The sequence below is a fragment of the Diadema setosum genome, chromosome 18 (assembly GCF_964275005.1).
Source record: "Diadema setosum chromosome 18, eeDiaSeto1, whole genome shotgun sequence".
Lineage (NCBI taxonomy): Eukaryota > Metazoa > Echinodermata > Echinoidea > Diadematoida > Diadematidae > Diadema > Diadema setosum.
In genome coordinates this window covers 12,056,130-12,068,531 of record NC_092702.1, presented here as the reverse complement: position 1 = coordinate 12,068,531, position 12,402 = coordinate 12,056,130, and the positions used below count along the sequence as shown (strand labels likewise).

Genomic DNA, 12,402 nt, shown 5'->3' with positions numbered 1-12,402 from the left:
CATTCCTGGTGTAATCCTATACCGTTTCCGCGCTGCCCGGCTACGATTAGCATATTCCGGGGTATTTCGCGCTCTTCCTGAGTGATTCCTAGGACACTCCTAGGAATGTCCGCAGTCAGTCCGCGGACATTCCGCGGACATTCCTGGGAATGTCCCAGGACAAGCCGATTCTCACATTTTTTCCGCATCCGACGCGGACAGGGTGCCGAAATGACAGAATTTGCTTCCGCAACCCTTCCTAGGCTTGTCCGCGCCGTAGACCCCGTTTACAGTGCGGGGCTGTTTGCGTTTACACTGAGACCCCGTTTACAGTGCGAGGCTTGGCCGCGGCTTGGCCGCTGCCGAGCCCGCCTTCATTTCGGTGTAAACGCGCAAAAGGCCAAATGCGGGGCCAAAATTGGCCGCGCATTTGGCCTTGCTCTGGAGGTGGTCTCGGCCGCGGCTCGGCCGCGGCCGAGCCCCGCTTTTTCTCAGTGTAAACGCAAACTGGGCCAAATGCGCGGCCAATTTTAGTCTGGCTTCCAAACCCTCTGCCCGTACTATTTCGCTATTCAGGATATTAACCCCCTCAACGTCGAAAACAAGTATAGTTTAAGGTGGTTTTGTCCTGCAAACGATTTTTCTTTCGGCAAAGGCCTTTGCCCGAACGGCGACTTCGTCGCCACAGAATTAAGTTAGCAAAGGGTCTGAAAACCAGACTATACCAAATTGCGTTTGTTTACAAGCAGAGCGCCACTACGACAAAATATTGAAAGGTTTGAATTAAAAGCGCGGCCGAGCCCGGCAGTGTAAACGGACAAAATTGCGGGGCTCCTTTGCGGGGCTCGGCCGCGGCTCGGCCCCGCCCCGCACTGTAAACGGGGTCTGAGAAAAGGCCGAGACCACCTCCAGAGCGTGGCCAAATGCGCGGCCAATTTTGGCCCCGCATTTGGCCTTTTGCGCGTTTACACTGAAATGAAGGCGGGCTCGGCCGCGGCTCGGCCGCGGCCGAGCCTCGCACTGTAAACGGGGTCCTAGTGGACGTCCGCCCTAACTGTTCCCGGAAAGAACGAATACCGATGCAATTCAGTTCTCGAGTATGGTATCTGATAGGAATGTGCATTGCGTGGTTCTGGTCAACTGAGTAACCTGTTTGATCAAGGAGATGTAAGAGATGGAGTTCCAACTGGCTGTAATTATTCAAACAGTTGTCACTTTTCTAGTGATGTACAAAAGAATTCCACAGGTGCATCTGTGCATTGTATGGCGGGGTTTGATGCCGCCGTCTTGCTAAGCAATCTGAAGATTCATTTTGAACTTTAACTTAATGGCTATATTTTGTTTGTTTATTTATTAAATGAAACGAAGTCTCACAAAGGTCAATCCCTTCCAGAAATAATATGTGCAAAAGTGTAAATCAGAGATGTATCATGTGAAAGTGTTTAAAACTGTACCCTCCTTGAAAGCCGGTTATATCACTTTTCCACTGAATTCCGACAAATAAAACTAATATAGAATAATCTTCAAGTATAATTCTTTATTAATAGATATAGTGTCCGGGCATGGCCAGTCGAGTAATTTTCATTTTTATGTCATCATTTTTTTTTTGCGTAATTTCTATTCGCGCATTCCCGTGCCTTTACCATTATATATCACCTATCCTTTACAAGTATAAGGGATGGCAAAAAGTAATTACCATCACAAAGACATATAATCTTCCCTAAAAAGTGGCTGATAATTATTATGCAATGGACATGAGTCAATTGTCTTCCAGATCCAGTTTGCCACATGCTTCAAATACTTTCGAGTGGCGGCATCGAACCTGGCTTCAAAAGAAATTCGACAGTTGTGACTCCATTCTCTTGAGCCTCCTTGGTTTGATACTATAGTCCTGTGCCGAAAGATGAGTAAGATTATTGTGTATTTTGTAACATCGTGGTTAACCTGCCATTTTCTCTGCGCTGTTCCAGAGTGGTCCAATCAAGTTCTTGCAACATTTTAGTGACACTTGAGGTATTATGGTAGCGATTCAGAGTGAATCTCGCAGCTCTTCTCTGGCCATTTCCACTTTGTGGATGAGGTTCTTGGAAGATGGGTCCCAAACTGAGGAAGCATATACTCTACAATTGGTCGAACCAACGTTTTGTAAGCTGTGGCATTTGACAGAGGATTTTATGCGAATATTGCGTCTTAGAAAGGCAAGGACGTTATTGGCTTTATTGGCAGTATTATTGATTGGTTGGGTCAAATCAGAAGTGATGGTTTCACCCATGTTGATGCCAAGTACTTCACGGATTCAACAGATTCAAGAGGGGCGTTGTTTAAATGATACACGTGTTGCACCTTTCTTCTTTTCCTGGAAAACGTCAAAACCTTACATTTATCTGAGTTCAAAACCATTATCCATTTTTTCTACCAGTCACTAATATTGTTTAGGTCCTCTTGAAGATTTTATGTATGATGTTAATTGTCAATGGTCATGTAGGAAATTGCATCATCGGCAAAAAGGCGAACCTTTGACGCTAGACCATCAGACAAGTCGTCAATGTAAAGCAGAAAGAGGCAATTCACAAGAACCGACCCTTGAGGCACTACCGCCTTTGGAGAAGATTTAATACCATCCAAAACGACCCTCTGACTTCTTCCATGGAGAAAGCTTTGAATCCATTTCAGATTTTCCCCCTGATACCATAGAAGCCCAATTTACGTAAAAGCCGCTCATGTCCAATCTTGTCAAAAGTTTTTGAGAAGTTCATAATTATAACATCCATTTGACGCCCTTCATTCATGTTCCTGTGTAGATCGCTTGTGAAATCTAGTAATTGTTGTTCACATGTTCTTACGGAAGCCATGTTGCAGGGGAAAGATAATGTTATTTTTGTCCCCGTGCTTCATAATTTTGCTAGCTAAGACGTGTTCCACTAGTTTGCAGCAGATACATGTCAGCGAAATGGGACGCTATTTACAGGAGTAGATCGATTTCCTTTCTTGTACACTGGTAGGTCCCAACATATGCTTCGCGCCAATCATTTGGTATTTCACTCAATTCATATGACAACCAGAATATAATACAAAGAATTGGAGTCAGAATTTTAACTGCTTCAAGACTCGTGGAGTTATACCATCCGGTCCAGGAGCTTTGTATATCTTTATAAAGCCGCAAAGCAACTTTTCTATACCCTTTGGTGTAAATACAGCATGAGGTAGCGGGTAGGCTTATACGTCCTTTGCAGTATGGGTGTTTCCTCAATGGTGAAAACACTTTTGAACTGTCGCTTCAGTGCTTCAGCTTTTGCCATCGGATCAGTGATCGTAATACCATCACGTTTCAGTTCTCTTATTCCTGTATTATCAGTCCTGTTGTGTTTGATGAAGATCCAAAATCTCTTCATATCATACTCTCAAATTCTGTGTCATCTTCATCGATAGACAAAAGAGATTCCACATACTAAGCCCTCCTTAGCTCTTGTTGCAGTGATTTCTTAATTGCAACTCTTCCTCCAAATGAAAACGGACTATACCTCATAGTTTCTCAATTTCATGTTTCGACTTTTTTTTTCAACCTATCTCTCCTTTTTATCAACCTTTCAATCTTGTTTGTGATCCATGGTATGTCATTCTTCTTGGATGTCATCTTCTGTGGAACAAACTCTGTCATTCCTTAATCTCTATACACTATATAATATAGACCCTATAGCTATACTGTCATGACTGTTGACTGGGAGCTTGTGGAAGCGCCATACATTAAAGGTTTTATGACATACAAATGCGTGTTGATTTGTGTTGATTCATGATACCCTCAACATCACTTTTGTGGTGAAACGAATATCTTGAAACATTCCCTATATTTTTAAATATTTTTACGTCTATTTTTCTTCAGAATACTTGGATACGCCCACAAAAAAAACAACAACAACACACCTTCAAAACCAAGATTCTGGTTGTGACCTCGTCTGTCAATCATTGCTAAAGTGCTGATATATTTAACAAAAGGCATTGGAATGCACCTTCCCCTCGACTCATCATAACTTGCATGTTTCTGTGATGTTTCTGTGAGTAACAAAAGACATGGCGAGGGAACATGCAAGTATATAATGCTCGGTCTCGGGGAGGGTGCATTCCGATGTCGTTTGTTAATCATATCAGTACTTCAAGGGATGGTACAGTATTGGCGGAGATTCATATGAGAATAATAAGCCAGTTCGGAGTTAGCTCATGGGCACATTGGTACGAATGACCTTTCTTTTTTCTCAGTTGGTTAGGGGCACTTCACTCGTTTTCAGAGCGACATAATGCATAAGCTTTACGTAACAATTTATGGGATTCATCAATCCCGTTCAAACAAAGAATAAACTTGCGTAGACCAGATGAGCAGAATGATCTGTCAATTCACAATTGAGAAAGCATCCATTTCATTATTTTGCATTGGATGTATTGACAATCTCTTTCTATTGATATTGCCAAATACATGTACCACTTTTGCTGTCAGGTGGATGTGCTGACAAGCGGCATTTATAAGGATTACATGAATAATCATTACATGACAGATGCTTATCCCAGTAGATTTAAAAACCAACATGCCTGTTGGTCCGAATGACCTTGTTTCTGCTCATGCGCAAAGTGGAACTCCGAACTGGCTTATTGAGCTTTTGACTTTTTGCGAGAAACCAAGAAAACACTTATGATATAGTACAGAGCATACCATTTTAAGAGGAATTCGAAGTTTATTTGATGAAAATCGGGTTTGGAATGACTGAAACATATCCAAAAACAAAGTAAAGCAAAGCAATCGTAATAAAGTGTGGGTCTCACACTTTATTAGAATCGCTCTTTTTTGGATATCTCAGCCATTTCAAAACCAATTTTCATCAAAAAACGTTGAATTCCTCAGAGAATTACATGCTCTTTCATATTTCATAAGAGGTTTCTCATTATCTCACCAAAATATGTTAGAAACCTGAAATAAGGTCTCAACCAAAACTATACAATCCCTTTAAGCAATGATTGACAGATGAAGTCACAACCAGGGGGGTGTTTCACGAAGTCGAACTTAGGCCCTAATTTAAAGGGACATTCCACACGATTTTCATAATTTCACATTATGTAGTACATAAATCCACAACTCCATGTATACATTTGTGGGATTTATTGTGGTTCTTGATCAGAGAAACAATACTTTGAAAAACCTTAAACAAATGACACTGAACAAGTATGATGACATAGGAGGTTCACATATTTCAGAAATGTAGCAGAGTAATTCCATTACAATACCGCTTGCTTGCGAGCTCACCTGTGTATAATCTATGCATGCCTTCTTTCTTTGTTCTGCTTCCTCGAGCCCCAACTCATGCATACTTGGTGACTCTGCCATGTCATCACCCTTGTTCATTGCAATTTGTTCTAAATTTTGAAAATATTCTTATACTTCATCCCAGTTATCATAAATTCTGAAACTTTGTCCTCAGAATAACTAATTTATAGTTGTTCAAATGCAAAAATCTGACAATCATCCGGAGGTCTCCCTTAAGATTGACTAAAAATTATGGTATGCCACTGGTTTCCCTGTTCAATCAGGGAGGTGTTACAGAGCACCTCCCTGGTTCAATTTCATTAGCCTAATCAACACCCACTTCAAATTATCATTAATTAATGTTTACAATTACAGAATAATTTCATTGTTATTTATTTCATCTTGTAGTATCAATTGCTACATGAAAAAAGTCTCCAAAATCTTCATTTTCATTAAAGTTGGGCAACATTGAAGACACACACGACATACAATAATATTTAGTCAATCTTAGATTTTAAGTTCGACTTAAATTCTTCGTGAAACAACCCCCCCCCCCCCCCCCCAATCTTGATTTGGAAGGTTTTTGTAGGCGTATCCAAGCAATCTGCAAGAAAAAATACAAGAAAATTATTCAAAAATATATGGATTGTTTTTAGATATTCATTTCACTGCAGAAGTGATGTTGATAGTAATTAACACAAATCAACATGCATTATTTTGTATGTCATAAAACCTTTAAAAATCATTGATATGAAAAACATACTACATGTAGGCCTTAGTATACGAGTTATGTTTACGTTTCTAGAACGGCATGGACCAAAATATATAGAGTACATGTACTAAGTAATTAGGCAGTGTTGGGAGGAAAGCTGTTCGCGTGACGTACAAGTACCTCCTTCTTGCACAGACGCATCTACTTTCACTCCATAAGGAGTCAGTACGTGATTAGTAGTTGAACGGTAGGCCTCCTACGCGGTAGATTTTTTAGGTTTGCCACACGGGTACGCAGCGCTGGGAGTGCCCCGTCTATCATTCCCAGTACAAGAGCGGAGCATTGCCGGCCAGATGTGTACCCTTTGTGCTTCCGGCGATAGTACTTATAAACTACTAAATTAATTCATTTAGTACTAATGTTAGACTAGGAAGAACCCACAAGACGTTAACAACAGTTTATGTCGATTTCATATCGATTGCACCGTATGGGTAAGTAGTTGTATCCCCTTCTATAAGACTAGAGTCACGCGCGCAGTTCACACCTTGTTTTTCTTTCTTTCTTTCTTTCTTTTGCTCTCTACTTCTTGCCAAAGCCGCAGAGTATTCGCTCTTAACGTATTCAATTGCAGAGTCTAACGTTAGAGATCCCGCGGGTGCGTACGAAGTATCGACGACTTTCGCACACTGTAGTACAAGAGTACCACAAATGTACAAAATAAATGCTTAGAATTGCTAAGTTCTACGTTGCAGAACTTTTGAGGGTGTATTCATGTGCAAAAAGTTTGATTGCATGTTGTCATCCATTGACCGTACCGTACATTTACTTGTTCGTCGTATCACAGCTAGCAGCCATGCAGGGATAGACCGACCGCTGCCCGGAAAGTGTAGAAAGGTGATAGGTTCGATTCCCGCTGGTTCCTTTTTTCCGACATGTTTGTTAAAACTGTAACGTTAGAATCCTAGATGATCGTTGCGATCTTACAGAGGGAGACAAATTTTAGAAAACTCGGCAATGGATACATGTAGATCTATGTTATTTGATGGAGGCCTATTAGCTACAAATTTCCCGAGTGCAAGAGATTAAAGGGAATTCAGATCCAAAGAGCAATGTGGATTGAGTAAAACTACTAAAAGCAGCAACATTAGTAGTACACATCAGTGAAAGTTTGAGGAAACTCAGACAATTGATGCAAAAGTCATGAATTTTTAAAGTTTAGGTGTTGGAACCGCTGGATTAGGAGACTACTAGAGGTTATGATATGTGTGGACAACAATATTTATAGACCGATTCGGGTTCGTTGAGGGCAGCAGACAATTTGTGGCACTGGGCGCAGCCATAAGCTCATTTTGCGGTGTCCCAGCCGACCCCCCCCCCCCCCCCTCCCCCATCCCACGGGCAACATGTTTATCGCGCACTTGTAACAAAGGTTTGCGCACTAAGCAAGCATTCGCGCACTCAATACGAGACGCCCATTGGCTAAAACAACCATGCATCAGTTTTTCATTCCGTGCGCGTGAGAGGGGTGGGGGAGAGAGGAGGGGGGTCGGCTGAGACACCGCAGTAATGGCGCTGCCCATGCCAAAAATACACATAGCGCGTCACAGAATCGGTCTATTAAAAAAAATATTAAAAGAAAATTCCACAAAAATTCACTTTTCTAGCATAATGAAAGAGCACTTGACTAACCGCTTTCAAGAGCACTTGACTAACCGCTTTCAGAAAGCAGGCAGAATAATTGCCAATGTCAGTATCAAGTTGATGCAATGTGTAATTTTCATGAAAAATGAATTTTTGTGGAATTCCCTCTATTTCCTTTATATTGTCCACACATACATGTGTCATAATCTCTAGTAATCTCCTCATCCAGCGGTTAAATTCCAACACCTAAATTTTGAAAATTCATAACTTTTGCATCAATTGTGCGATTTTCCTCAAACTTTCACTGATGTGTTCTACTAATGTTGCTGCTTTCACTCAATCCACATTTCTCTTTGGGTTTGGGTTTCATTTAAAGGTCAAATCTCAATTGATTTCTAAAGATTAATCACCTTCATCAAAGCAATATAAGCCTATCTAATGAAAAAAAACAAGTGTACCTGTACTTTTTTTTTAGCAGAATAGGCCTAGTGCGTGCACAAGAATCAAAGGTATCCCGAGTGGCTGTACAAAGCAGTCAAATGATGGTGATGAATCACAGCATTTGTATGATGCCATCTGTTAAATAAAAAAAAAAACAATTTCGAAGGCACAAACTCCTTCAAGAGAATTAGAAATTGAGTGTTTGGTAAATATGCATCATTAGTGAAAGCTTTGAAGTGCTCCAATTTTGACTCTTGTTTTTGTTCCCCTAACTGGAAATGTTCTCAAGAAATCTCTCAAAAGTATGTTTTTGTTCTAAATATCAAGTCGTTTACTTAAATCTAAAGTTGCAATAATTGAAGTATATTCATGGGACAAAAGTTGTGAAAATAAATTGATTCTGATTGTGAGTTTTACAGAAATATCAAATAGTTTTAAGTTAAAAAAAACAAGCTGGAAATGTCGCTATGGCGACTGGTATGCCCCGCCATAATGCATAGTTCTCCTAATAGGTGTATAGTACAATGTCCTCACAATGTGTGATGACAGTTTCACATAAATGGCAAAATACTGAAATGACAGGTTTGTCACAAATGTCTTGAATGTTCACTTTCCTTGAACTAGGTTTGCTATAGTGCAGGTACCGGTACATGTATTTGGGGAATTGAGGATTTTTACCGTACTTGACTTTTGACCCTTATATAAGTTAATGCATTGAGTAATTTTCAAGGTATGAAGAAAAAGTGTAATTACAGTATAAAATTTTATGCAATTCTTGCCACATGTATCATTTGCACATTCTTTTTTCTTGCAGCCTATCCATATAGACGAAATAGTTAAGATTGTGTGGGAATTGAAAACAAATAAGAGTCCTGGATATGATGATATCGATTCTTCGGTTGTAAAGAAGTCAATATATTATTTCGTAACTCCATTGTGTGACATATTTAATTTTTCCATAGAGAAGGGTATATTTCCAGATAACTTAAAAGTAGCCAAAGTTATACCAATATACAAAAAAGGAGAGAAGAGTGTTTTATCAAATTATAGACCAATTTCTATTTTATCTGTGTTTTGCAAAATATTTGAGGAACTTGTTCATACTTGTCTTATGTCTTACCTCTCTCAAAATAATATATGTGACCGTGCACCTCAAAACGAACATAAAGTCGCACACACTGATTTTGTGTGAGGACTGAAAATAAGTGAAATGGGTCAACCTAGCTGAACTTAACTTTTTCATATTTTCTGAAAGAGCGGGTCTTCTTTTACATTATGCTAAAATTTGGTATCATAAAACGGGCAGGAAAGTGTGTTTTTTTTAGCAGTTTATCTCGAACATTTTTGGTAGAATAGTGTGATTAGGTGTGTCTTTAGAATCCCTTTTTCATTTCTGAAAAACCTTGCCACACTCTTCACTTTCAACTCTAATAACTTTTGAAAGGATAGTGCTACTGCTTTGAAAGTTGGCATTGATTATGGACAGATTGTGTTAATGAGGCATGCTTAATTTCAGTTTAATCTAATAATCCCTTCATTGTTGTTACTCTGGTGGTTTACTTCCTGTTTTTTGTCCCATTCATCGCACAGCCAGCACGGTTTGGTAAAGATTAAGCGCTTGAATAGACACTGTACTTCAGAGCATCTTTTCTCAGTTCACACTTTTCCTGAGTTTGTGCTCTGTTTCCAATATTTAGATAGGTTAGGAGAGTCCATTTGATTTGAATTATACATCATTTTAAAGCTTAAAGTCTGCTCTTTCAGAATATGGTCTTAACTAAAAATTCATGTCTGGCGACTTTTTGTTTGTTTTGAGGTGCAGTGTCACATATTATTCAACAAACAATTTGGATTTCGACAAAAATACTCCACTTATATGGCATTGTTAGATTTTATTGACAAAATTACAACTTCAATTGAGAATAAAAACTTATTGGTAGGAATGTTTTTTGATCTGTCAAAGGCTTTTGATTGCATTGACCACACTATATTGTTGAGTAAACTGCGGTTTTATGGAATAAGAGGTACAGCTTTTAATTGGTTTAAGAGTTATCTTTCAAATCGTGTGCAATATGTAACATTTAATGGTTTTTCTTCTCCCTGTGTGACTGTAAATATCGGTGTACCCCAGGGGTCAGTTTTAGGTCCATTACTTTTTATTCTTTACATAAATGACTTACAGCATGCCAGTAACTATTTGCAGCTGATCTCATATGCAGATGATACTAGTTTTTTTTATTTCATGTAAAGATATAGAAAGTATCAGTGCAATCTTAAGTTGTGAACTAGAGGAAGTTAATCAATGGTTCATAGCCAATAAATTGAAATTAAATACAGACAAAACATCATGTATGATATTTAGACCAAGAAATAAAGTAGTAAACACTGATGATTTTGATGCTAAGATTGCTGACTTTAAAATTCCAGTTGTTCGTTTTACCAAATTTCTTGGAGTTATCATTGATGATCACTTAACATGGAGATATCATGTCAATGAAGTATGCTGTAAAGTCTCTAGAGCAATAGGTGCAATCAATAGTATACGTGCAGTCGTACCCTCTGAAATTCTTGTTAAGTTATATAACACTTTGATTATGCCTCAATTATCGTACTGTAACATAATATGGGGAAATTGTGCGAAGTATCTTTTACAACGTATTTTTATTTTACAAAAGCGTGCAATCCGTATGATTAGTAATAGACCATTTTTTAGCCACACAGGTCCTCTATTCAAAGAACATAACTTATTGACGATTTTTGATATGAACAAATTTTTTCTCGCTGTTTTCATGTACACATATATAAACAACATTTTGCCAAGGTTTCTTGATACTTCCTTCATCCAAAATAAGAATAATTACAATACTAGACAGATGAATAGATTGTATATCCCAAATTTTAAATATTGCATTTCAAGATACACTTTCAAATATACGGGACCTGTTCTATGGAATGACTTGCCAAATGTGATAAAGCTGTCTAATAGACTTTCAATATTTAAAAGAAAATACAAATCATTTCTTGTTCATAAAGATATATTATAAATATGCAGTGTACACGCACCACACTTTGATTACTCTTGCCTTCTTATTGTGCACTTTCTGTAGTATAGTTTTTCTTGTGTGTATTGCATCAATGTAACTATTCTTTGCTGTAACATTTGGGATCAGCCATAGAAAGACCAACGGTCTATGTTGATCCCCCACAAACTGAAATAACTGCTTTTATGTTGTGTTTGTCTGTTGTAAAATTCTTGTAAGTTGGACTTATTTTTCTTGTATTGTTCCAATGTCCTACTGTGTATGTATCGTTCCTGTATTTTTTGTAAATGCTTTTTATCAGGATGTGGAAAATGGAATGAAATGAAATGAAAAAATGAAATGAAAATACTTTTTTTTTTGCATTTTAGCCTGGTCCTTGACCCTTAACCTTTGACCTTTGACCTTCTGGCAAATTTCCCAGAGAATAAGTTTTGAAAATAATCCTGCAAGCATTGCATTATATACTATTATATGAGGGAAATAGTGAAATTTTGAGGGGTTGACCTTGACCTTTGACCCCTGACCATAGACCCATGACCTATAAATTCCCTAGATAATCCCTGTCAGTCAGTATGTATGCATATATATGTACCAAGTTCCATGAAGATACATTGAACCATTTGCAAGAAAAATGAAAAATTTGTAACATTTTCACCTGACCTTTGACCTTTTGACCTTTGACGTCATGACATGAAACTATCTCTGGAGAATGTTTTGCAGTAGTTCATGTCTACACTAAATTTCAAAAATTACCTTCTGGCATTGCATAGATATAGGGGAAAAAGCAACATTTTTAGCATTGACCTTGACCTTTTGACCTTTGACCTCTTGCCAATTTCACTAAAAAACTACTTGATTAATTGCCCCACCATACGTTATCCTTGAAGCAAGTTTGGTGAAAGTTGCTTCATCTTTAGTTATCGCGTAAACAGATAAATTGTAGGATTTGACCTTGATCTTTGACCTTTGACCTCTGTCCGATTTTCACTCAAAAACTAATCAAGTAATTGTTCCATCATACATCACTCTTGGACAAAGTTTGGTGAAATTTGCTTGATCCAGTCTTGAGTTATCGCATAAACAGATACAATTTCATGATTTGACCTTTTGACTTAAGTCGATTTCAGCCAAAAGCTAATCAAGTAATTGCCCCATCATACTTTATACTTGGACCAAGTTTGGTAAAATTTAAGTATATATTACTCAAGTTACGTATCGCGTAAACGATTGGGGACGTACATACATACGGACATCCCAAAAACATAATGCCTCTGGCACCACTTCGTGGCGGAGGCATA

At 38.4% G+C, this 12,402-nt stretch overlaps 1 protein-coding gene across 1 annotated transcript in view; it reads left to right on the top strand.

The window, feature by feature from the left end:
- The first annotated feature begins 6,346 nt into the window (after positions 1-6,346).
- The window catches only part of LOC140241585 (prominin-1-A-like), a 289,128-nt gene continuing 283,072 nt past the window's right edge, over positions 6,347-12,402 (top strand). The window contains exon 1 of the mRNA XM_072321318.1: positions 6,347-6,472. The gene's annotated coding sequence lies outside the window, so the exon portion shown is untranslated. The remainder of the gene's footprint in view (positions 6,473-12,402) is intronic.